This window comes from Eptesicus fuscus, chromosome 4 (genome assembly GCF_027574615.1).
Source record: "Eptesicus fuscus isolate TK198812 chromosome 4, DD_ASM_mEF_20220401, whole genome shotgun sequence".
In the NCBI taxonomy this organism is placed as follows: domain Eukaryota; kingdom Metazoa; phylum Chordata; class Mammalia; order Chiroptera; family Vespertilionidae; genus Eptesicus; species Eptesicus fuscus.
Window position 1 is genome coordinate 55,869,258 of NC_072476.1, and position 26,006 is coordinate 55,895,263.

A 26,006-nucleotide genomic window follows, 5' to 3' on the forward strand; every position below is an offset into this window, starting at 1 on the left:
CACTCTTTAACAAATTATCATGTGATTTAGAACAGATTATACATTTCTATAACTTCTTTAGACTACAAACATATTTGCAATATTCTATGTCATTATGATAAAATGTGTTTCAGTGAGAGCATTATTAAAGGAAATAAATATTTGAAAATTTCTTTAAGGCCTCATTTCTTATTTTTCCTTTTAATTATACTAATTTACATTTGGATTTTTAATTTTCTTGAAGTAATTTCAAAATTACAGGATAGTTATAAAAATAATAAAAAGAGCTCCCATTGACTCATTATTGGGCTTACCTAAATGTTAACATTTTGCTATATTTTCTCTATCATTTTCTCCCTGTGTACATATGTGTGTGTTTATAACATTGTGAACCATTTAAGAGTGAGTGACAGACATAATACTCTTTTACTCTTAAATATTTCAGTGCATATTTCCTTATTAAAAAGATACTTCATGCATAACACAATATAATTATCAGTTGTACACAATAATCAATTAATTGTTTAGAGAACAGGAAAGTTGTTTTTAAAAATGTCCCTTCACTAGGGTTCCTCTGGTGTTTCCTCATTATTCGATTCATGTGATACAATTTTTTACAGGGATATCAGAAAAGTGATGCTATATTTCAGCAAGTATCAGACACAATTTTGAATTGTCCCATTGTGGTGATGTTAATTTTAATCACATGTTTAAGATTATGAGGCCACATTTTTCTAACTGTAGTTTATTATTTTTTCTTTTGGATTAAAGGGAAGACATTTTGAAACTGTATATATGTACTGTTTCCATCAAATATTCACCCATTTATTTTAGTATTTGTTGATGACTAGAGGCCCAGTGCACGAAATTCATGCACTTGGGGTGGGGGATGTGTGTCCTCAGCCCGGCCTGTGCCCTCTATGGGAAGCAGGCCTAAGCCATCAGTCAGATATCCTTAGCACTGCCCTGGAGGTAGGAGAGGCTCCCACCACTGCTGCTGCACTCTCCAGCTGTGAGCCCGGCTTCTGGCTGAGCGGTACTCCTCCTGTGGGGGTGCACTGACTACCAGGGGGCAGCTCCTGCATTGAGCGTCTGCCCCCTAGTGGTCAATGTGCATCATATCGACTGGTCATTCTGCTGTTGGGCCAAAACCGGCTCTCCGACATCCCCTGAGGGGTTCTGGATTGCAAGAGGGTGCAGGCCAGGCTGAGGGACCCCACTGGTGTAGGATCAGGGCAGGGGAGGGATGCAGGAGGTTGGCCAGCCAGGGAGGGACTGCAGGAGGGCTCCAGGGCATGTCCTGCCCATCTCGCCCAGTCTTGATTGGCCAGACCCCAGCAGCAAACTCACCTACCAGTCAGAGCACCTGCCCCCTAGTGGTCAGTGCACGTCATAGCGAGCAGTTGAGCAGCTTAAGCATATCATTAGCATATTATGCTTTGATTGGTTGAATGGCTGACTGGATAACCACTCACTTAGTGTATTAGGCTTTTATTATATAGGATATTTACCTGAACTAAGTATTAGCAGTAAGATTACAAAACAGTAATTAATAGAAAAACTCAAATTCTGTGCTTATTAGTTAGCATCTTATTATAAAGACAAGTTTTTGTTCCCTCCTGTAAGTTAATATTATTATAGAATCAAGAATTCCTATTAAATTCAATAGGTTGTTATTATTTATTTCAATATTAACTAAAATCATCACAGATTTGATCAGTGGAAGCTCCTTTGACCTATCTTCTCTATCCTTCTGACATACCCTTAGCATTCTTTTTTGCTAGATACAAAACACTTTTAATTTATTTACTAGAGGCCCAGTGCACAAACTTAGTGCATGGGTAGGGTCTCTAGTCCTGGCCAGCGATCAGGGCCGATCTGTGGGGCAACTGGCAAGGCAATCGACCCCTCCGCTAGCACCTGCTTTGGCCAGCCTGGCGCTGCCTGCTTGCCGGCCCTGCCTGTTCGGTCTATTTGCATATTAGGCTTTTATTTTTATTAGGATTTTTCAATTACATATCATTCTTTGAGCATTTCCTTACAATTTATAATATTACCTATATTTTCTCAGTGATGGCATAAGATATTACAGCCTTGTCCATATTTTCTGTCTCATTCCTGAGAAATGCCTTTCCTAAAGGTGCTGTTTCCTTTTAGTGGAGAATGCTAACTAAAAACCAAGATATCAGCCTTTGTTATATTCATGGCTGCTAAGGTTCCATTGCTTCCAAATCTTCTCATTGGACAGAGCTAGGGGGAAAACTATATGTATGTGTGTATATGTACACATATGTTTATCTATACCTGCATATCTATCTACCTACCTACCTATCTGACAAATCATGAATTCACAATGGTACCTCTAAATTCAATTCAACACCAAGAGTTCTTTCTCTGTGTGTGTGTGTGTGTGTGTGTGTGTTTCACTTTTACATATATGTAACTTTTTCACTGGGAGAAACCTGGCTTTCATTATACTCATAATACGTTAAAGACACAAACAAGCAAACACAAACTACTGCAAACAAACTTTCCTAAATAGAGCTCATTATTTTCTTACACCTTTCTTTTGTTTAAGACTTTCATTAGGTGAATCTCTCTTGGAAATTTCAGAAAAATATAAGTCTTATGCCCCTGTAACTTTAAAGAAAATTTAGATTTATTTTTTTCATTGTGTAGGTAAGATTATTAAACCAGCAGTACAGAAATATAACTCTGTTATTCTAAAGTCCCTCTGAGTTGGTGTGAGTAGAAGTTGGTTCAAATAACCTACATTATTGACTGCACATAAGCACATCAAAGCCTTATTAAAATTTAGTTCTCTGCATCTGAACATATATTTCAGAATCCATGGCCCTTGGAGATTGTAGGAGTACCTTGAAAAAAATAAAAAGCCAGTCTGGCTTGGAGGATTTTAGAAGACTTTCTTGGCATTAAGAAAATTTAAAGTCTCTAGGCATTTTTAAAATTCCTTTGATATCATAATGTTTAATGATACATTGTGGGAGTTAAGGCTATATATATCCTCAATCCTAGCTCCCTAGTGGACATAATTAAGAGAGGTTTCAGGGGGTAGGGAGAGGCAAGATTTCACTTCTATTGAATTTATAATTTAACTGCCAATCTTAATCTTCTACCCAATACCATAAAATCTAATATCACTTAAAATAATATGGGGTAAATATTTTTGAGAAAATCAGCCTGCCACTGTTTCATACACCTTATTTTGGAAATGGTTACTTAGCTCTACATTTTCTACTAAGACTCCCTCCCCAAAGTTCAGAATTGATAAATCATACAGTTGCCCATTACAATGTAATTAACATAAAAATAAGAGGCAAATTAAATTAAAAAATGGCAAAATTGGAACAGGTGCACATTTTATTGCTAGGGAGTCTATTAATGAGTAAAAGAAATCAGTTGAAATTGCTTATACCCACTTTATTGGGCTGAAAAGCAACATTTTATGCTTGTATTCATTTTTATTGTTGCTGAAACAGAATATCACCAATATAGTGGCTTAAAACAAAACAAATTTATTATGTTATAGTTTTGGAGGTCAGAATCTAAAATGGGTTTCACTGACTGAAAGCAAGATTTAAGCAGGACTGCATTCGAGGCTCTAGAGAAGAATTAATTTCTTTGCCTTTTCCAGATTTTAGAAACTGTCTGCATTCCTTGACTCATAGTCCCTTCCTCCATCTTCAAAGCTAGCCCCATAACATCTTCAAATGTCCCTCAACTCTCTCTTCAGCCTCTTTCTTCCACTTTGAAGAATACTTGTGATTATAGTCAGTCCACCTGTATAATCTAGGATCATCTTCCCATTTTAAAGTCAACCAATTAGGCCCTAGCTGGTTTGGCCCAGTGGATAGAGCATAGGCCTGTGGAATAAAGGGTCCGAGGTTCATTTCTGGTCATGGGCACATACCTTGGTCAGGGCATGTGCAGGAGGCAAGCAATGGATGTGTCTCTCTCACATCGATATTTCTCTGTCCCTCCCTCTCCACTCTCTCTATAAAAAAAAAAACCCAAAAAACAAAAAAACAGTGGAAAAATATCCTCAGGTGAGGATTAACAAAAAATAAAATAAAAATAAAGTCAACCGATTAGTAACCTTAATTCCATCTGTATCTTTAATCAGTGAAACAAGGTTACTTGGGGTCTCAACTCTTGGGATTTTTCTTTTAATGGGTTCCTGTAGATTTCTATTCTGTTTTTACCATTGGGGGTAAAAAAGAGGTAGTGTTGATTTTCACTCCAATATGATTATTGTTATGTTTCCTGGAGGAAGCATTTCTTGGAATCAGCAGAGCTCTAAGAAAAGAAAAAAAGAAGTCAAAGTACTACACATAGGATATTAGATTTAATAATGAGAAATTAAACGTATCTTTCTACTGCTGGAGTGTCACCTGGACCTGTAGTCTGTCTGTAGATGAAAGAGCACTGGATATTGTGCACTATTTCAAAGTATATAAAATTTAAAGTGTTGTCTTCTAGCTGTCACAGTTATTGAAACTTCAATAGGTCATTTCAGTATTTTGTCAGACCAGCTGCTTTGCATTAAGTTAATACCAATAAATCCAATGTGAGTGAGTCCTTTGCCTTACTCATTTTCTATAAAACAAGTCTTTCTGTGAAATAAGTTCATTACTATAAGGTGCATATTACTGAGGCCCAGTGACTGCTCAGGTATATAAGTAAATATGTCTATTAACCAATTCATATTTTATCTCTCCTTTCTACTATTATTTTAGATGAGGTTTGTGAGGAATGTTTTGATTTCATAATTTCACTATATCCTCTCTTTCATATATCAAATTCTCAAGTTCAAAGATACTAAGTCCTATAACTAAAGTCAAAGAATTAGTAAATGGAAGAACACATTTTAACCCTCATTTTCTAGTTCAAGTCCAGTTCTCTTTATGTGACATTAGAGTTGATATGAAACTAAATTAAACTATAACAATAATAACTGCAATTTATTAACACACTGTGGGCTAATGTAATATTTTTTACTTTAATTGTATGCATGGATAGTTATTCCCAAAACTTCAATATTTCTTAATATCAAATACCACAAAAAATATTTTATTCCACTTAAAAAAAGTATTTAGAATTTGCTTTCAGTTTCAAGAGCTTATATTTTCATATTTTTTGTTAAATATCCTGAGAGGTTTTATTCTTACCTATTAGTTGGCTTGAGCAAAAGGTGTGGAGTGTTAAATAAAAAGATTATTCTAATGAGATACAATAAACTGAAAATAAATAGTAATACCTGTTTACATAAAACTCCAACATTGAAATATTTCTCCTGTGATTTAACTTAAAATTATGATTCTAATCAAGATGGCTTAAAATGCACAAATAATTTAGCTTGCATTTTCCATATAGAAAAATCAATTTGTAAAAGTGAAAAATTAAACAATGTAAATAAAACTAAAAGAGATAAAAACACAGGCATCTATAAAACGGTTGATGTAGAGAATTAAATTTATTTTCCTTAAAATTCATATCAAATTTATACTCTGGATGAACACAAGTTATCCTATATTGAATTCTGGAACAGAAAGAAAGAAAAAGTAATGGAAAAACTGGGAAATCAGAATAAATTCTAAGTTTAGTTAACAGTATGATACTAATGTTTAATTCTTAGTTTTGAAAAATGTATCATCCTATCTAATATCCTATCTAATAAAAGGGTAATATGCAAATTAACTGTCACTCCAACACACAAAGATGGCTACCCCTGTGTGGTCAAAGATGGCTGCCCCCATGTGGACACAAGATGGCTACCACAAGATGGCCAGCAGAGGAGGGCAGTTGTTGGTGATCAGGCCAGCAGGGGAAGGCAGTTGAGGGGACCAGGCTGGTGAGGAAGGGCAGTTAGGGGTGACCAGGCTGGCAAGGGAAGGCAGTTAAGGGCCATTGGGCCAGCAGGGGAGCAGTAAGGCATCGATCAGGCTGGCAGGGGAGTGGTTAGGGGGTGATCAGGCTGGCAGACAGAAGTAGTTAGGGGCAATCAGGCAGGCAGGCAGGCAGGCGAGCGGTTGGCAGCCAGCAGTCCTGGATTGTGAGAGGGTAGTTGGACATCCCTTTAGGGGTCCCAGATTGGAGAGGGTGCAGGCTGAGCTGAGGGACACATACCCACCCATCCCCATGCACAAATTTCCTGCACCGGGCCTCTAGTGCCTATATAAGATGTTAACATTAGAGGAACCTAATTAAATTTAGTCTTTTGGTAAATCTAAAGCTTGCTCAATTGAAAAATACTATTTTATCTAATTTATATATGTTCAATATAAGTGTGCCAAATTAATTACTTTTGTCTTAACTCATCCAGATAATAACATTTTTCCACTTGATTCCAATTAGAAATAGAGCTGAATATTGTGTAAAAGAGAAAAGTGTTAGTTTTATTAATATTGAGTGTATCTTATCAGAATATAATTAAGATGAAAGGTTAGTAAATTTAGATAAATTAAAATAGTCATGTATGTTGTGATATATTGTGTATGTATACTAGTAATGGTGACGATATTGATTGTAAAATTATCAGCTCCTACTGGTAAGGTCATGTAAGCGCAGATGTCATAGAAAATGTCCATTACATGCAAATACTGAAAATATTCTCCATAGTTGTAAATTAAGTGCATTCCTTATCTAAATATAAATACATTTTTCACTATGTATGTGTGTTCCAATACTGAGTATATTTGATCTGTCAAAAAGGTGCTGCAAATTTAAAAAGAGATAATTTTGATATATTCAGTTTACAAAAAGAACATAGCCAAATACACATAACTCACTGTTGAACACCAAGAAATTATAAATATTAAGGATATAAAGCTATTTTTATTAATATAATTTAAAAACTACAATGAGGTTATATTGATAAATTTCTAAGGATGGATCTTAGAACTATGTCAGAAATGCAGTCTGAACTCACATGGTAAGCAAATGATTTTATCTTTTATCTATAGGTAAATGATGCTAGTAGTGCATGGTTTTGCCAAGGGTAAAAATTCTTAAAGAAATAGGGCAAATTTGTGTACTTTTGTATATTTAAAAATCAATACTTTAGTTATGGGATTTAAATTCTTGGCTGCCTTATTAGAATCATTTAGAGTAAGAATTAATTGTAAATGAAACCATCTTAATAAATATCTCACCATGCTCAGAGCAAGCCAATATAGGAGCTGTGATACTTAAGTGGAAATCGATAAAGATAATTGATGGAGAAACACATAGCCTTCTTTAAGATCACGACAAAAACTTCAAAGTTTAGTCATTGAAAGCTTTGCAAAAGGAAAAAAAAACACCTCTTTAGACGATGACAACTTAAATGTGGTAGTCACATGTAACGTGACAAGATAGGCACATGTAAGCATTTATATGTGCACTGAAACAAACCGCTATGAAATGTGAACTATTTCATATATAAAGCACATGTCATGATAAAGCACTTTACCACCAGAGATGAGAACTACCTAATATCTTTCTGTCCTATCTATTAAAGACACCTGGTAGGGAATGGGGATTGGGGTGGGGTTTGATGAGAACAGTTTGGAAGAAAAGCAATAGGAATAATCTTTATCTGTTTCCTCCTTGACTACATGTACCTTCATCCACAAAAGTCAATCCATGTACTTTCTATTATTCTCAATTATGCAGTCTTCTTTCTTCCCACACTTCCTCTCATAAAGTGTTTCAACTTAATATTAGCATAAACATTCCTCTTCAGCAATTCAAAATAACAAACTTAATATCTAGCTTCATTACTAATTCCTGTAATCCTACTTAGAGAAAGACATATTTATATTTCTTTTTTGAGACTGATCATTAAGGCCTAGAATTTCATACAATTAATTTACTAGATGACAAAAAGTTTCTTTGAAATTTTACCATATATACAAGTATTCTAATAAATAAGCTATCTTCTTAGGTGGGTACCGTGAAGCAGAGTAAACAATGGAATGCTGATTTTGCTGATTCCTTTTGCAAAATAAATCGTCAGCAAGTTTTCATTTAAAAAAATTATTTTAGCCGAAACCGGTTTGGCTCAGTGGGTAGAGCGTCGGCCTGCGGACTGAAAGGTCCCAGGTTCGATTCTGGTCAAGGGCATGTACCTTGGTTGCGGGCACATCCCTGGTAGGGGTTGTGCAAGAGTCAGCTGATCGATGTTTCTCTATCATCGATGTTTCTAACTCTCTATCCCTCTCTCTTCCTCTCTGTGAAAAATCAATAAAATATATTAAAAAAAAATTATTTTAAAGAATAACAGCCTTTTCCCTTGAGACTAGATTCCACAAAGGATTCCTTCTTTCCTATCTCATAGTACAAACTTAATGATTTTTCATTTTTTTTCTGAAATACCTCTTTATTAATTTAGCATATTATATGTGTGGGTAACTCTTAAATATTTTGCAGTCTATAACATACATACTACATCCTCTTTGGTATATACTGTATATCTAATAAATGAAGAAGAAATTGTTGAATACATATACATTTAAATATAAATTCCAGTCATTTCAGTAGACAACAAATTTTGTTATTTGTAAATTATAATCTCAGTCACTACATGTATAGTAAAAGTAATTCCCCTTTGTTCTTCTCTTATATTATTTATAAAATATGAAGATAAATATTATATATTTAACAAAATACAGTTTTAATAATTATTTCCTTAGTTTTTCTCACATTTCTTTTCTAGTAAAATTCTCCTCAAAATGATGTAAGAAGTTAAAAAACCTCCAAATGCATTTTAATAAATATTTTCCATGACCCCTTATAAGTAAAAAATATTAAGATAGTTTTCTTTAAAATAACCCTGATCAGATCAGTCTTTTTCTTATCTCTAATGCTGTCAAAATGACTTAGCCTCAATTAACATTGCATTTTTTACTCAGAAATTGTAAAATATTTCATTTCATCATCTTTAAATTTGCCTGTATACATAGACAGGAAAACAGGCAGCAATAATCATTAAACATGAAAAGTGACACATTTCCCTGTACTGGTAAATAGCAGAATGGCATAGGACAATGGTAGGAGCATGCAAGTGAGTGGATGAATATATTGACAGTTTCCTTTTAACAAATCAACACTTTCCAACATTAGCTAGCAAAAAACAGGCACTGGGACAGAATACTTAATGGCAGATGGATTCCTATTCCCTTTTACAAACCAGAATAAAATGAATGAAATAAAGTGAAATATGTGTGGAGTTAGACAGAAACTCAACTTTAGAGACTTAATTAACTACGTTTAGTAGTTAAGAAAATGATATTGACGCAAGGCAAACACTTCCTTAAATCACCTTCAAATGGGAATCTGAACCCTTTTACAAGATCTTGACAATTAAGTAAGCTTGTTGTTCCAGTATAGGTGTAGGATATATTGTGAAAGTCCCATGGTGGGGAAGACTTCTTTGTTATGTGGTCAGTTGGTGCTCAGATTTGTTTATGCTCTATCTTTGGGTTTACAAAATGATAAAGAAAATAGAACTCAGACTTTGAAACAAACAAAAGTACCTCGGTTTCATTTTGATACTTGGATAGCTGAGATTTCTGAGAACTCTCAACATTATGATAGTGGTTTCTTTTTGTTTTTTTTCTTTTTATTTATTTATTTATTTTTTTGATAGTGGTTTCTTAACCACCTGTACTAAAAGTGTACCATATTCTAGGTAAAAAAAAAAAAAAAAACAAAACAAAACAAAAAAAAAAAAAAAAAAAAAAAAAACACCATTTAATTTCAATTCAACATAGAGATTTCCAACTATGATCTATACACTTAATACTAACGCATCATATTTCAAAAGAAACATCTCATTTGACCAAAAGAAAATACTCTCAGTGGATGTTTTTCTATTCTACCTCTGAGTAAGAACTAAGGGAAACAAATTTTTCACTGTTAATAATTGATCACTTGAAATCTGTATTTTGAAATCCAAATGACACATCAATCTACTAAATTCTTCAGTAATCAAAAATGTTAACACTCTCACATTCATTTTCTTCTTGAAAAATATAAGGTTAGTATTTCATGCAAATTTCTTTAAACCAAACAAATGATCCTTGCATGAGAGCATCCATTGAGTACACAGTCCAATTGTAAAACTTACAGAATGTCAGGTAAGCCCTAATTCTCTAGTTGAGCCCATAGATTTCTATTAAATCCTTTGGGCTCTATATACTTGGATCCATTCTCCTCAAAAGTAGGTAGTCGATTCTCACCTTTGCCTACTAGCAAGATGGTAAGATTGTCAAAGCTTCTGCTTTGTTTTTCAGTAGCTTCCTGCTTCTTTGATTATGTTTCTGACATACATAATTTTAAGAATCTCGTTCATACTTCAGTGGGAAAATCAGTGAGTCTGTTTCATTTATCTGTGCCTGCTCCCCCTATCCTAGAATATTGGGCACTCTATTCAGAGCCTTCAGAGCCCTGAACTCCATTTTGTGACTTCAGCAATCTTAAGTTTGGCCCAAATTTCCATTTCCTCTCTGCTACTTAGTGACAACTCAGCCTCTGACAGTGCACCTGTCATAGATAAATGCCTTGAAAACAGTGGCTCCGTTCTCCTGCGTTTCCTTTTCCCTGGGATCTTAAACCTTGAAGCCCTAGTTTCTGTAGAGGCAAACTAATGCTTTCATTCATAGGTTGTGTATTACCCAGCTTTCTACACTGGTTTTCAGTGGAGGGGTCAGTCATCATAGGTAGCTCCATCTTACCCAAGAACAGCAGTATGGTTCCTCTTCTTATGCATACCCTGCATTTTCTTTTTGCCCCATTTCTAAGCATACAATATGCAGCAAGAGCTAACAAATAATGTAGAAGGGTATAAGACACACATTAACAATTAAAATACTTAGTAATTCATAATTGTTTCTGAGGTGTTCTGGCCTTAACATTTTATTAGATTTCCCCATGTACGATGCTGTTTTACAAATGTTTTGAAGTTGATAACGGGGCTTTAACTTCTGTGGTGAGCTAGCTGGTCCCAACTTTTCCTGCAGCTTTTACTCTCTGTACTTTCGTTTTATGTACAAGTCTGCTTAGACAATGTGGTACAAACAGAAATATAAAAGCATTTTTAACTTTTCCTTCTCTGGAATTCATCCAAATTAAGGTAAAATCTATTTTTTCCCCACCTGTATTTTTCAATAAGAAAACTCTTACTATACCTTTCCCCACTAAATCTGTATAGAAAGGTTAACACTCAAACAAATTAAAATATTTGGAAACAGTCCCAGGCTCCCACATAGGCATATAAAGGGAATGCTGCCATGGAAACTTTTTACTCTACATACATAAAAAATATTCATGGTTATTTTAGCATTGCTCTTGTCATATTTCACAGGTGCCAATGGGATTTGCAAAAATATATCCACTTTTACATAAAACATGAGTTGTAAAAAAACAACTATTGCTTTGAGATAATAATTGATTCTGGAAATTGCTCACATAGTAATTGCTACATTTTCCTTCAGATTTGAGAGTATGATTTTATGGAATAAAATTAAAAAATTGAATACTATTTGAACTAAGTGAGGTGTGCACCAAATTGAATTTATCATAGGAGAAAAATACCCTTGACTCAAATTTAGTCACATGTAAAAATGTTATTTCTGATATTACATGGAGTTATAGGTGAGACTATTCATAGAATGGAAATTACCAGATAATATATTTAAAGTGTTTTGACTTTTCAGAGTGTAGGTATGAATTTATAAATTATCTATCCTATCTAATAAAAGAGTAATATGCAAATTAACATCACTCTGCTATACCCATAAGCCACGCCCACAAGCCAATCAGGAGTGAATATGCAAATAAACCCAACCAAGATGGCTACAGCCACAGAGAGCAGGAGGGAGGCTAGGGATGCCCCTGGCAATGAAGGAAGCCAAGCTTTCCACACACCCTGGCCTGCCCAGGCCTCCGCTTAAGGCTACAAAGTTTCAATTATAGAAGATACATAAACCCCAACAGAAATGGCTGCAGCCACGGAACAAGCAGAAGGCTTGGCTCCACTCCAGGCTACAAAGTTTCAATTGTAGAAGATAAATAAACCCCAGATACCAGGGCCTCTGCTTGGGTTGCCTGGGGGGCGTGGCCAGCCTGCAAAACACCACAGGCCCCTCACCCAGGCCACCCCACACCCCAAGGGAACCCCCACCCTGATCCAGGACATCCTTCAGGGCAAACCAGCTGGCCCCCACCCATGTACCAGGCCTCTATCCTATCTAATAAAAGAGTAATATGCAGATTGACCATCACTCCAACACACAAGATTGCTACCCCCATGTGGTCAAAGATCCTGCCCCCATGTGGACACAAGATGGCCACCACAAGATGGCCAGCAGGGGAGGACAGTTGGGAGGGACCAGGCCGGCAGAGGAGGGAAGTTGGGGGTGACTGGGCCTGCAGGGAAGGGCAGATGGGGTGGACCCAGGCCTGCAGTGGAGGGCAGTTGGCAGGGACCAGGCCTGCAGTAGAGAGCAGTTGGAGGGGGCCAGGCCGGCAGAGGAGGGAAGTTAGGGGTGACCAGGCCTGTAGGGGACAGTAGTTAGGGGCAAACAGGATGGCAGGGGAGCAGTTATACATCAATCAGGCTGGGAGGGGAGTGGTTATGGGGTGATCAGGCTGGCAGGCAGAAGTGGTTAGGGGCGATCAGGAAGGAAGGCAGGTGAGCAGTTGGGAGCCAGCAGTCCTGGATTGTGAGAGGGATGTCCCAGATTGGAGAGGGTGCAGACTGGGTTGAGGGACAGACCCCCCCCCCCCATGCATGAATTTTGTGCACTGGGCCTCTAGTATATATATAAAAGCTTAAGCAACCCAACGACTAAACAACCAGTCACTATGAAGTGCACTGACCACCAGGGGGCAGATACTCCAACTGGTAGGTAAGCTTGCTGCTGGGGTCCAGCCCAAGGGACTTAGCGAGATGGGCCAGACACCCCCTGGAGTCCTCCCGTGGCCCCTCTCTGGCTGGCCAACCTCCCATGTCCCTCTCTGGCCCCGATCATGCACCAGTGGGGTCCCTTGGCCTAGCATCTTCTTGCAATCCAGGCTGAGGACCCCCACCCCAAGTGCACAATTTAGTGCACCGGGCCTCTAGTACTGTATAATAAAAGGGTAATATACAAATTGACCCTAACAGCAGAACGACCAGAACGTCTGCTCAACCAGTTACTGTAAGGCACACTGACCACCTCTCAGTCCCCTTTCCCGGCCAGCAGGCTCCTGCGTCCTTCTGTGGGTGGCAGGGGACGCGTGTGGCACCAGGCCAAGGCCCCCGCCCTGCCTGTCACCCCACACACACAGCATGGTGGGGACGGGGACGGCGAGCAGGAGGGAATGGCTGACCTCGCGGTCCCTATCCCTGGCTAGCAGGCTCCGATTGACCGATGACGAATGGGAAACTGGGGGTGGGGGGGGCGGGGCCAGCTGCAGGCAGCCAGGGAAGAGGGCCCTGATTGCAGGCCAGGCCTAGGGACTGGACCTGCACATGAATTTTGTGCACCAGGCCTCTAGTAGAAAATCAATTTCTCTTGTTTTGAAGGAGATGCTATAACATTTTTACTTGAAATATTCCTCAGTGTGTTTATTTAATTTTTATGGTTATAAAGAAGCTTTTTGTGTATATGAGTTTTTGTTTGTTTTACTTATTTATTTGTTGCTTCCTGTTTTACATCCCACATATGAGTAAAATCAAATGATTCTTAACTTTTCCTTTAGGTGATGGGTATGCAATGCAATAAACAGATGATGTATCATAAAACTGTGAACTTAAAACCTATATAATCTTATTAACCAATGTCATTCCAATAAATTTAATTATAAAATTTTAAAAATAAACTTTTTAAAATTTAGAAAAGTATAAAGCCATTTATTTGTGTAACTTTAAACAAATTGGTAGTTTCTTCTTTTATTACAAACAGGTAGACTAATCAAAAAGAATTGCCATTTTTTTGCCTTCATTATTTTTTGTTCCTCTTACTTCATGAGAAATAGAGGATGTAGCACAAAACCTACATACCTGGCTTCATACCAATGCACCAGATCTTTAAAAAGTTCCATTATGCTTTAAGAAAATGATACATAGACACAGTTTTAATTAGCTATGTGGTTTTTTTTGTTGTTGTCATGTTGGGTATTTTTTAAAAAGGCAAATACCATCTGTCTACAAAAGTTTTAGAAAATTCTTTTGAAATTCATAAGATTTATATGATTCTTAAGAGTTTCATAGGAAAGATTATAATACAATGATTCCTGATATGATACCATGAAGCAAAGGCTATGATTCACTCTAAATTAACTACCCAAATGAAAATTTGAATAAAAGATAAATATGAAGAGGTAAAAGCCCTCTCCAAATGCAATATGTAAAAGACTTCTGCCCATTTTCCTTCCTGACATAAGTCCATAAATGTCCCCTTACATTAGTAATAATATGGGAACGAGTTCAGGAAAATCAGACTTCAAGTTGACAATCCCATTAATTCAGATTTGTTTGTTTTGATTGTTTAAATTGCTTATTTTAATCTTCCATCACTTTTTAAATATAAATATTCAGAATTACAAATGATTTTATATATCCAATAGAAAATTAAAAAGCCAACAGTATCAAAGTAGGAGCTAACATGTATGCTAATAGTATCTTATTCTGTTGGTTTGTTTAATTTTGCATATTATATATACAATTTAAATATATATTCAAAGAAATTTTACTTTTATTATTGTAGTTACCACAAAGATCATATAGAGAAAATTTCTTAATGTAACGCTTATGACCTCCATATATTAGTTTCAGCATTTATTGAATTTCATTCAAGTGAAGTCATACAATACATATATATATATATATTCTGATTTTTTTTTTTTACTTTTCACTCAAACTTCTGTGATATATACACATTTTACACTAAGAGTTCGTTCTTTTTCATTGTTGTGTCATTTTCCCTTACATGAATAGACAACAATTTATTTATACTTTTTCTCATTGATGGTTATTTCCAGTTTGGTGTTATCACACATATAGTTGCTATGAACATTCTTGTGTATCGCTTAGGATGGAATTGACCTGCCATAGTGCTTAACTTTAGTTGGTGCTGCCAATCATGTTTCAGAGTTATTGTACCAAGTTGTACTTTCATCACCACTGTAACAATGAGACAGTTGATTCATATCCTCTCTAATACTAGTTGCTCTCATTTCTGTTAATTGTATCTTACTCATTTGGGTGCAGTGGTTTCTCAGGAATTTAATTTTTATTTCCCTGATGCTTGAAGCAATTTTTCATGTTCTTATTGGCTAACTGAATATCCTCTTTACTAAGAACTCATTCAAATTATTTTTTGTTTTTTATTGTTCTATTTTGCTTATTAGTTTATTACAAATATATTTCACTCACAGTCATTTATTGGATATATGTATATTAAATGTCCTGTCCCAACCTGTGGCTGATTTTTCTTAGAATGATTTGAACTTTGAAGTAGCTGCATTGGTTTTATAATCAAGAAAGCATTTTTAATTAAAAAAAGAATTATTTTACATTATTCGTTTTAATGCCACCTTATTGAACATATTTTTATGATTACTACTTATTGTATTTTGCTTAAAATAAAGACTTCCTTATTTAAAATCAGGATCCTAATTTTCTGCATTTTATCATAGAAGCTATATTATTTTACTTTTAGGTCTATGTCTATATCCATCAGAAATTAGTTTTACTTATTTTGTGATTATGACTTTGTTTTTTGAAGTTACTCCAAACCTAGCTGACTCTTATTTATTTCACCTTCCTGAGAAATCCTCCAAAAAACCAGTTAAAACATTACCAGGTTATTAATACACATAGGATGTGGATAGTAATTATTGTTTTTAGCTGCTGTTACACATATGGATATCTAATTTATTCAGAACAATTTACCAAAAATATATTTACCCCCACTAGATTTCAATGGCATGTTTATCATTTATTAGTTGACTATCTAGGTAAGGGTCAGCTCTTCAATTATTTGTTTGATATTATTGGTCTAATAGCATTTACCACCAACATAATGTCTTTATTACTATAGCTTTATTAAAAATCTTGATATCTGATATGTAAGTCCTCTAATATTATTTTTCAATTTTACATTAATTCCATTATCTTAATCACTTCTAATTTCCATGTTAATTTTTAAAAATAAGCTTATCAATTTTCACACAATTCTGCTTGGGATTTTGACAGATTGTATTGAATTTTTTGATTGATTGAGAATTGATATTTTTCCATGGTTGAGTATTCCAAAAAATGAAGGCTAGAGAATTACTTTAATTTTTAAGGTATTTTCCAAATTTTTATTAGCAGTTATTTTAAAATTTTAACTAGTGAGGTCTTATATATCTTCCATTAGATTTGTTTCTTGTTATTGTTTATTTTATCCTATCATAATTCTATATTTTAAAATTTTGGTAGTATATAGATATACAAATTCTATTTTATATTGAACCTTCTTTGAGCATCCCTGGTTAAAATACTTATTCTAATAATTTCTGTATATTCTTGGATTTTCTACATACACAAAAAATTTCACTTCTACAAGTAATATCATTTATAATTAGTAGCAGTTTTATTTTTTTGCCTACTCTCTTTAAACTTTTATTTTTTACAGTATGTCTCACAATGTGACTTATAAATGCATAACGTATATAAAAGATATAATGCTGAGTACTGAATATTGATTAATTCCATGTTTTGCACACACCTCCTCTTTGAGAGGTTGGGAAACCAAAAATGTTATCTAGACTCTAGTGTTGCTGGGGCTTTGGAGGCACTCGTATGAAATCTGCCACATGTAGTGGTGACAGCACCTAGAGTGGCAATATCATAACTTGATTTTCTTATCCCTTAGACAAAGCTTTGTGTCTATATTCTAACTGCAGGTTTACTTGTAGAAATGACAGAAGTGTCTTACTCAATGGGTTACAGGCTTAAAATGTTAAGCCTGTTCTCGCTAACAGTGGCTGCCATGTGAGTCAATTCTTCATTATTTTGGATCCAGGGCAATAATTCCAGTGGATACTCTTTTTAACATGGAATTTTGTCTGTTTGATACTGCCAAGTTTTCTATTGAAGTAAAAGAAAGAAGTCCAGGCTACTCTAGTGATCTTGTGACATGTTGGAAGGATGGAGGAAGGGAAGGAAAGGGAAGAGAGAGAGAGAAAGGAATAAAAAGGAGGACTAGAAGAAGGGAAGGAGGAAGGGAGAGGGGGAGGAAGGGAGGGAGGAAGAAGGTATGGAAGAGCAGATACCAGATATTTAAGTTGTAGGAACCAACTTGGATATCCAGCCCAGTCAACCCTCAGAGGACTATAGCACCAGTTGCTATATGACTAGCACTGCAGGTGAGAACAGTGCAGCTGAGCCCTGTGAAGCTACAGAACTACATAACTAATTTTTTTCTAGGCGTTTTTTTTTGTGTTTTTTTTTTTTTTTGTGGTTTGTCTCACAGTAACAGAAAAATGGAAATTGCTATAAGGAATGAGGTGTTGGCAAACAAAAAACCTAAAATATGTGGCATTGGTTTTGGAACGGGAAAACAGTAAGTGGGCAGGAATGCCTTGAAGAACTTATGACAGAAGCTGGAAAAATACTGAGGACATAGTTATTAGAGTCTGGATGGAAACAGCCTGTGTTAAGGAGTGGTGGAAAGTATAGTAAAACAGTCACCTGCTATGACTTGGAAAATAGAAAATGTACTTAATGAACTGGTCAATCTGGCTAAGGATATTGCCAGCAAGAATGTTAAAATGACCTTTGAGATTTTATCTGTGTTTGATTAAAAACATATAGAGAGGAGATGATTTAAAGAAGGAACTGCTTTTTTTTTTTTTTTTTTTTAAGCAAGTTATCCTTGATGTCTTTTCATCCTCAATGTTCTCAAAGTAAGTAATGTCCTCAGGGTAAAGATCAAATTTAGGTAACTTCGAGTAAATTGTGGGCTGAAAGAAGTTTAGATTAAGGATGTTGCCTTAAAATTCTTTAATACATTGTAAAGATTTAAGGATGCATTTCTTGTTATGTCAGCTAGACAAAAATGACTATTGAGGAACTTAAGAGTATGCTTTCTAGACTCTCTGCTGGAAAAATGGCTTCTAAGAATCATTTGGCTGTTGTACAACAGCAATTTCACACTCAGCCCATAAATCCCACTGAGACAGATCCACATGTCTGTTTGAGAGGAGTTTGTCTTGAGAAAATTTGTGGGTGTGACTGTGGTTTAATGGTAAGAATACCAATAAGATTGATAGGACTAGCACAATGATTTTAAGAGAATTGGATCAGTAAAAGCACCATTGGCTTGGACTAAAACATGCAGAGCCAGTTTTTGTGTTTTTGTTTTTTTAAGTATTTAGGGCTTTTAACCTTCAAATGCCAAGAAACAGATTTGGAAAGCTACTCAGCTCCAAAATAGGAACCATTTATCGCAAAGAAGGATAACTCAGAGTGCAGAATTAAAATCCAAGGAAAATCAATTCCTAAGAGCAGGAATGATACTAATCAAGGAACTTGTAAAATGTGCCTATGGAGATTAAAACATTTCTATGAGGCAGTGTCTACTATTTGATTCCATGTTACCTACACCTGCCTTACCAATACACAGTGGGCCAAAAATATTTTTACAGTTTTACCTTTGGAAAATTATACAATCCTATATAATAAAAGCCTAATATGCAAATTGACTGAACAGCAGAACAAGTGGCAGAATGACTGGTCGCTATGAAGCACACTGACCACCAGAGGCCAGATGCTCAATGCAGGAGCTTCCCCCAGCCCACAGGCCCCAGGCCAGCCAAGGCGGGTGCCAGTGGGGGCTCCTCTGATCATCCCACCAGTTGCCTAACAGATCAGCCCTGATCTCCGGCCAGGCCTAGGGACCCTACCTGTGCAGAATTTTGTGCACTGGGCCTCTAGTAATCAACAAATAATATTACAAGAATAAACTGTGTTTCTTGTACTCACAACTATAAACTTAATTTTGCCCCACTATATATATGTTGGGTGTAGATAACTTGGCTCTTTATTTGATAAGTCTTCAAATATAAAGAACCATCCCCATTGACCCAAATTCTCAGCTCATTGGTGTTCTTTCCATCTAATTTAATTGAAAATATTATGCATAATCTTTCTGTTTTACTCTCTTTTTTTCAAACTAATAGGATTTATGAAAGCTAAAAGAAGCTATCTATGTCCCCTACTTACTAATAAGAGTATTCTGTTATTTAAAATAGTTTTCAAGGCATTCCTGGATTTTGAATTTGATTTTTTAGATAACTTTCTCTCTTTTTAAAAATTATTTATTCATTACTATGTATCCCAGATCTTAACATTTGATACTCTTTTCAGACCTTATAAATTAGTGCCTCATAATATGGTATTATAGCTGTCACCTTAAATATTCGTTCTTTTCAACATTTTGTAAAAAAAATCTTAACTACCCACACTTGATTTAAACTTTGACCTGAGGCCACATAATATTGGAAATGTCCTGGATTTCATCTTTACCTTGAGGCCATTTCTTACTTTGAGAACATTTTTTTCCACTGGAAATACCATTTAGAGGACCATAACTGTAAGTTTTCTAAAGCATTATCTTTAAGTTATTTTGTTTATATTATTCCTTGAAATCTAGAAAGCATACATAGTAAATATGAACTCTATTATTTGGCAATTAGAAGCCCCAAGACTTTAGATTTAATTTTCTTCCCTAAAATCTTATATCCACTTTCACCTGGTTATTCCTAAGTAGTCAGATAAAGCTGTAAACAGTATTTTCCAATATGAATGTGTTCTTGAATCATACCGGGGAGGCAGCATTTTAATAAAAGTATATCAGAAGTTCTGTTTTGGGTCTACCCTTTTGAGGGCTTATCATATGATATGGGATAAAATCCTATCTAATAAAGAGGGAATATGCAAATTGACCATCACACTGTCATAAAGATGGCGGTGCCCATAGCCACAAGATGGCGGCACCCAGTCCTTTCAGCCCCACCAGAGTACCCCAGTCCTTTCAGTCCCATTGGGGGGGTTCCGGCCAGCCTGGCCACAGGGAGGGGACATGGGCAGTTGGCCGGCCTGCCTGCTGGTCGAACTCCTGGTAGAGGGGACAATTTGCATATTATCCTTTTATTATATAGGATAGACACTGAGTGGCCAGATTATTATGCATTCAAAGATTATAATAATCTTGCCACTCAGTGTATTTATACAACATTCAGCTTCTTCTCTTTGTTTTTCCTTTGATATTAGAGCAGCTAGGCTATCTAAGATGATATTTAGCAATTGCTGATGAAATATATTATGCTGAAGGACTTAATATTGCTAGTGGAGAAAATATATTAAATAGATTTCCACCTGTAACCTTGGTTTAAAGATTAACCTTTAAAAATGACTTCTCATGGTTTCTTAGTGTTCTTACATTTTAATATATGTATTCTAAGAATAATATTTTATTTCAGGTAAAGTTTTCATTAACATAGACTTTAGTCTTTCCCTTCCCAGGGCTTTTTTTTTTGAAATAAGGACACAAAGAGACCTTAGTCTTTTATGCTCTGAATATTTTGGTCAGTGTTTTATGCAAAAAGAATGTATGATTGTATTGCTGCTCCTATTCCTCTGAGTAAAATAAACTGTGCTTAGTGGCAAATGCTGTATGTTCCTAGAACTGCAGGGCTTGGATTCAGAAATCGGAGCATGGACATACCCTAAATAAAAACAAGTGGCTATTTGGCAACACTGTCTGGCCAGGCAGTTTGTCCTGACTGTTTTGTCAATAAATTATATTTAGAGCCCTGACCGGTTTGGCTCAGTGGATAGAGTGCCGGCCTGTGGACTTAAGGGTCTCAGGTTTGATTCCAGTCAAGGGCATGTACCTTGGTTGTGGGCACATCTCCAGTGGGGAATGTGCAGGAGGCAGCTGATCAATGTTTCTCTCTCATCGATGTTTCTAAATCTCTATCTCTCTCCCTTCCTGTCTTTAAAATATCAATAAAAGATATTTTTTAAAAAGAGCAAAAGTTCTCAATTTAAAAAAATTATATTGTGAATTGCATCTAATTTTCTAATAAAACTTTAACAAGATAAATAAATGAGGAATGTATAGAGAAATCATTGGAGTTATTTGAAAAAATGTATGAACCAAGGATACTTAAAGATTCCAGCTCATTTCATTTTAATAAAAAAGATAGATTGGTAGATAGATAATAGGTATGTGTAGATAATAGATCTACCTTTTAATATATGGCTACATTAAGGAAGTCTTATAACATATAATGGAAATATAATATGTAAACATAAAACAAATCAGGATTCGCAGAGAAGTCTAAGTGACAGTGGTCACAGAAAAGAACCAGGCATTAAGGAAGGCTTCAAGGAGAGTAAGTTATCTGTGGAGTAAATAGTAGGATTAGGTCAGTTGTAATAATATATGAAAGATCAGTCAGTGGGCTTCCAAGATCAATTATGATGATAACCACAATCTTGTTTAGTTCCCTGCAAGTTTTCTCTATGTCAGTGATTATTACATTACTAGAGGCCTGATGCACAAAATACGTGCAAGAGTAGGCCTTCCTTCCCCAGGCTGCCAGCATCAGCTTCCCTTGGGCACCTGGGACCTGGGCTTCCCTCGCAGCCTCAGCTTTGTCTGGAAGAATGTCTGGTCTAATTAGCATATTATGATTTTATTATTATAGATTAACTAGAAGCCAGTGCACGAAATTTGTGCATGGGGGTGTGTGTCCCTCAGCCTAGCCTGTACCCTCTCCAATCTGGGACCCCTCAAGGGATGCCCAACTGCCCGTTTAGGCCAGATTCCACCGGGCAGTCGGGTATCTCTCTCAATCCAGGACTGCTGGCTCCCAACCACTTGCCTGCCTGCCTGCCTGCCTGATTGCCCCTAACCGCTTCTGCCTGCAGCCTGATCACCCACTAACCACTTCCCTGCAAGCCTGATCAATGCATAACTGCTCCCCTGCTGGGCTGATTTCCCCCAATTGCCCTCCCCTGCTGGCCCAGTCACCCCTAACTTCCCTCCTTTGCCAGCCTGGTCACCCCCAAGTGCCCTCCCCTGCAGGCCTGGTTTCCCCCAACTGCCCTACCCTGAAGGCCTGGTCCCACCCAACTACCCTCCCCTGCTGGCTCGGTCACCTCTAACTTTCCTCCCTTGCCAGCCTGGTCGCCCCTAACTGCCCTCCCCTTCTGGCTATATTGCCCCTAACTGCCCTCCCCTGTTGGCCTGGTCGCCCCCAACTGTCCTCCCCTAAGGCCTGGTTCACCCCAACTGCCTTCCTTTGCAGGCCTGGGTCACCCCCAACTGCCCTTCCCTGCAGGCCTGGGTCCCTCCCAACTGCCCTTCCCTGCAGGCCTGATCACCCACAACTGCCCTCCCCTGCCGGCCATCTTGTGGTGGCCATCTTGTGTTCACATGGGGTGGCCATATTGTGTGTTGGAGTGATGGTCAATTTGCATATTACCTCATTATATAGGATGATCTGTAACATGTGTCATGTGTGGATAATGGTCTTTATTCTTGCAACAGTTAATAGAAATAAAGGGTACACCAAAACTGCATGAAAATAATGCAATCACATTTTAGGAAAATACCCAAGAAAGATCACCCTCTAGTATTTAATTAACTCTTCATTTTGGGGTCAGATTGGTATCTAAGTGAATTTACTGTATACAATGGCCAATATATAAAAGAGTTATCTTCTGTAATGTAATTTAGAGTAGAACCAGAGACTCACTGCCTCTCTCGCACATTGAAAATCTTTCACATTTGTGTTCCTCAGCACTAATTACTTTTACTTCAAAAGTATTAACAACATAATTTAACACAGTGTACTGTTAATATATCCATTATTGGAGAAGGCAAGGAGTAATGAATTTGTGGATAATGGATTGGTTCCACCTCTAGGTATCAAAACTTTTTGAGATTTTAACAACCTCATTTGGCATGCAAGTGGGCAATTCTGGTGCAGGTTTAACACTTTCTCCCTAATTTAGGGGAGGCTTTGAACTTCCTTCAGAAGCATTGTTTTTGCAGGAATATTTAGCTTCATAATTATTTCATGAATTAAGAAGCAAAACACTGTGCATTTCACAGCTATCAGGAGAAGCAACATGTGAGCATAGACAGGAGTAATCAGTCACAGATTTGGAAAAGAGCCCTTTGCAGACTGACTTCAAGGCATCCTCAACAGTCCTGTGGACTTCAGCCACACTCATTAACAATTAGTCTCCATATCTAGACATAGCAGATGGCAAATTGTTCTCCAAACAGTAAATACAAAAGTAATTTTGAAAGTCAGCAAACAAAAATAACAGTAAAAACGGTCTTAGGAAAGTTTTCCAAGCTAATGGGCTAGCTTGTGATGTTGAGAGTCCTATGTCATCCAGACCAGACTAACCATAATCATACACACACAAAATAGCATCATATAACACTACTGTGTTGCAGGGACTCTGCTTTTTAATATACTATTTCATTTAATTTACACAAACAGGAAAGTTGGTTATAGCTTTAGATATTTATTTATTTTTATCCTTAACCAAAGATATGTTTTTATTCATTTTTAGAGAGAGCAAGGGAGAAACAACCTTTTGGTACACGGGACGATGCTCCAACCAACTGAGCAATCCAGCCAGGGCAGTGGATTCTATCTTTAATTTATAAACTTGTTTTACTGTTATGAGGAGTAGCACATCAATTAATGTCATATAACTAGAATGTTAATTCAAGTTGGTATTTGTTCAATTTCATAGGCAGTATGCTATTCTTAATAATAGTACATTAGGAAAATCTTTACATCTAGAATTTTAAAAAGTGGTTTGGAAAAGAATAAATTACAGTGGGTTGGCCCATTCCTCTTATTTCCTCTGGTTGTTTTTCACAAAACAAGATGATTTAAGATATGTATGCTTTATTAAATCAGTTGTTTTCTACAAATGGTAACTCTGAAATGATGAGTGGATGAAATTAAAATATTGAATGTATTTGATTCTGGTACATTGTAACAAATACTAGAGGCCCATTGCACGAAGATTCATGCAATAGGCCTTCCTTCCCCTGGCTGCCGGCACCAGTTTTCCTCTGGCACCCGGGACCCAGGCCTTTGCTCTGGCCACCACCTTCCGAGTTCACTCCAGCTGGAGCCTTCAGTCTTCACTCCAGCCAGAGCGCAGCTCCTGTAGTTCCCTCTGGCCCCTGCCATCCCCCTCATAGCAGGCGTCCTGTCCTGCCCAGCCGCTCTGCACTTGAATGCATGATGCCCAGAGCAGTTGGGGGGCAGGGCCGACTCCATCTTTGTCGGGTTAATTTGCATACTCACTCCCGATTGGCTCGTGGGCATTGGGAAGTGACGGTCAATTGGCATATTTCTCTTTTATTAGTGTAGATTAAAGGAAATCATACCGTGTTGTAAACATTTCTGTGGGATCTTTATACACCACAGAGCACATCCAAACATGACTTGGCTATTATACAGGTATATAAAATCTTGAAAGGCTAATGCATATTGTTTTCCACTAGGGAGCTAAGCAGAGGAAATAACTACTTTGAAAGTTCAGGAAAGGTCTAGAAAAATAAGTTAGCATAAGTTTTCTAGTCAGAGAAATTCATCACTGAAATAATAATTTGGAGGTGAAGTCAGAAGACTGGACTTTTTAGAACTACATCTCAAGAATATGATTCCTATTATAGGGGAATTATTTCCTTTAACATATTGGCAAAGTACAGGTAGAGAAATGGAGAGAGGTGCAGAGAGGATAGATGTTATTTCTATGCACGGATGCCATAAAAAGGGCCAGAAAGAGAAAATGCCATGGCTCTCCAAAGAAGGTCTTGAAAGAGAGTGACAGCCACTTAGCACTACACGTCCCAATTGCAGAGACTTCGAGGAAAGTCCTTTTTGCACCTCCATGAGTACCAGAGGAACGTGGATTCACTCGGGCCTCTCCTCTTACATAAACGCTCACACACTCCCTGGACCACCTTCCCTATGCTGCATTGTATGCTTCACTTCATCTTCTCTGAATCAGTCCTCTCTTTGGGGGTCCTTATTTCTGGCTTGGATTTTTCTTTTGTACTTTCTTCCGCATGCACATTGTATAGCCTTTATCAATTATGTTATCAAAGAATGCCCCCCCCCACTATATTTGGTAAATGCTGGATATTTCCTTTCTGGTTATCAGTGTAAATACAATGTCTCCTTAATTTAAGAAAGCTATTTTATGTGTTCCCTATATGTGTAAGAGTTTTTCCCTATTATATTACCATGAAATTAATATTCTTTTTCATGATCACACTAAATTTATTTTCCCATTACTCAGAGAAACCAAGACACTTTTATTGAAACATATGGTATACTAAAATGGAGACAATTGTGATGGTGGTTAATTTTTAACCATTTGATGCTTAATATAATTTACAGAGTCAAAGTTGTAGTTTAAAAGAACAGTTTGTATATAGCATTTGGAAATTGGTGATTATTATTGTTACTTAATATTTTGTTCTTTTGTGATTCTAGATTTATATTCATGATCTCATTATCACTTAACATAATATATATAAAACTCCAGATTGATTACAAATTTTGAGATGTCTGTATAACATGAATGTAGAAATAGAACATGAAGAAATATTGAGATACTAGTACATTAACAGAAGCTGTTTTTGAAACTAAAGTACAATAGGGTACTCTTATTAAAAAATATATAATTTTCATCTCTTTGATGCACATTTATTTTCTTTGTTTTTGCCAAACTTAATGTTACATTTCCTGTGCATAATGATTGAAAATAATAAAGTAGAAACTTAATTAGGAAGAGAAAAGTAATGTAATTTAGACATAATACATTCATCATCAAAATCCCCATATAACAGAATTAACTCTCAAAATCTACTGTGGATGGCACATTAAAAGACTTGACTTCTCTGATTAATTAAGTCCATTACCAAAGGAGATCACAC

The 26,006-nt window shown here is 36.5% G+C and overlaps 1 pseudogene; it reads left to right on the forward strand.

Moving 5' to 3' along the window:
- The window catches only part of LOC103288804 (ATP-dependent RNA helicase DDX54-like), a 62,936-nt pseudogene that overhangs the window by 12,322 nt on the left and 24,608 nt on the right, over nucleotides 1-26,006 (forward strand).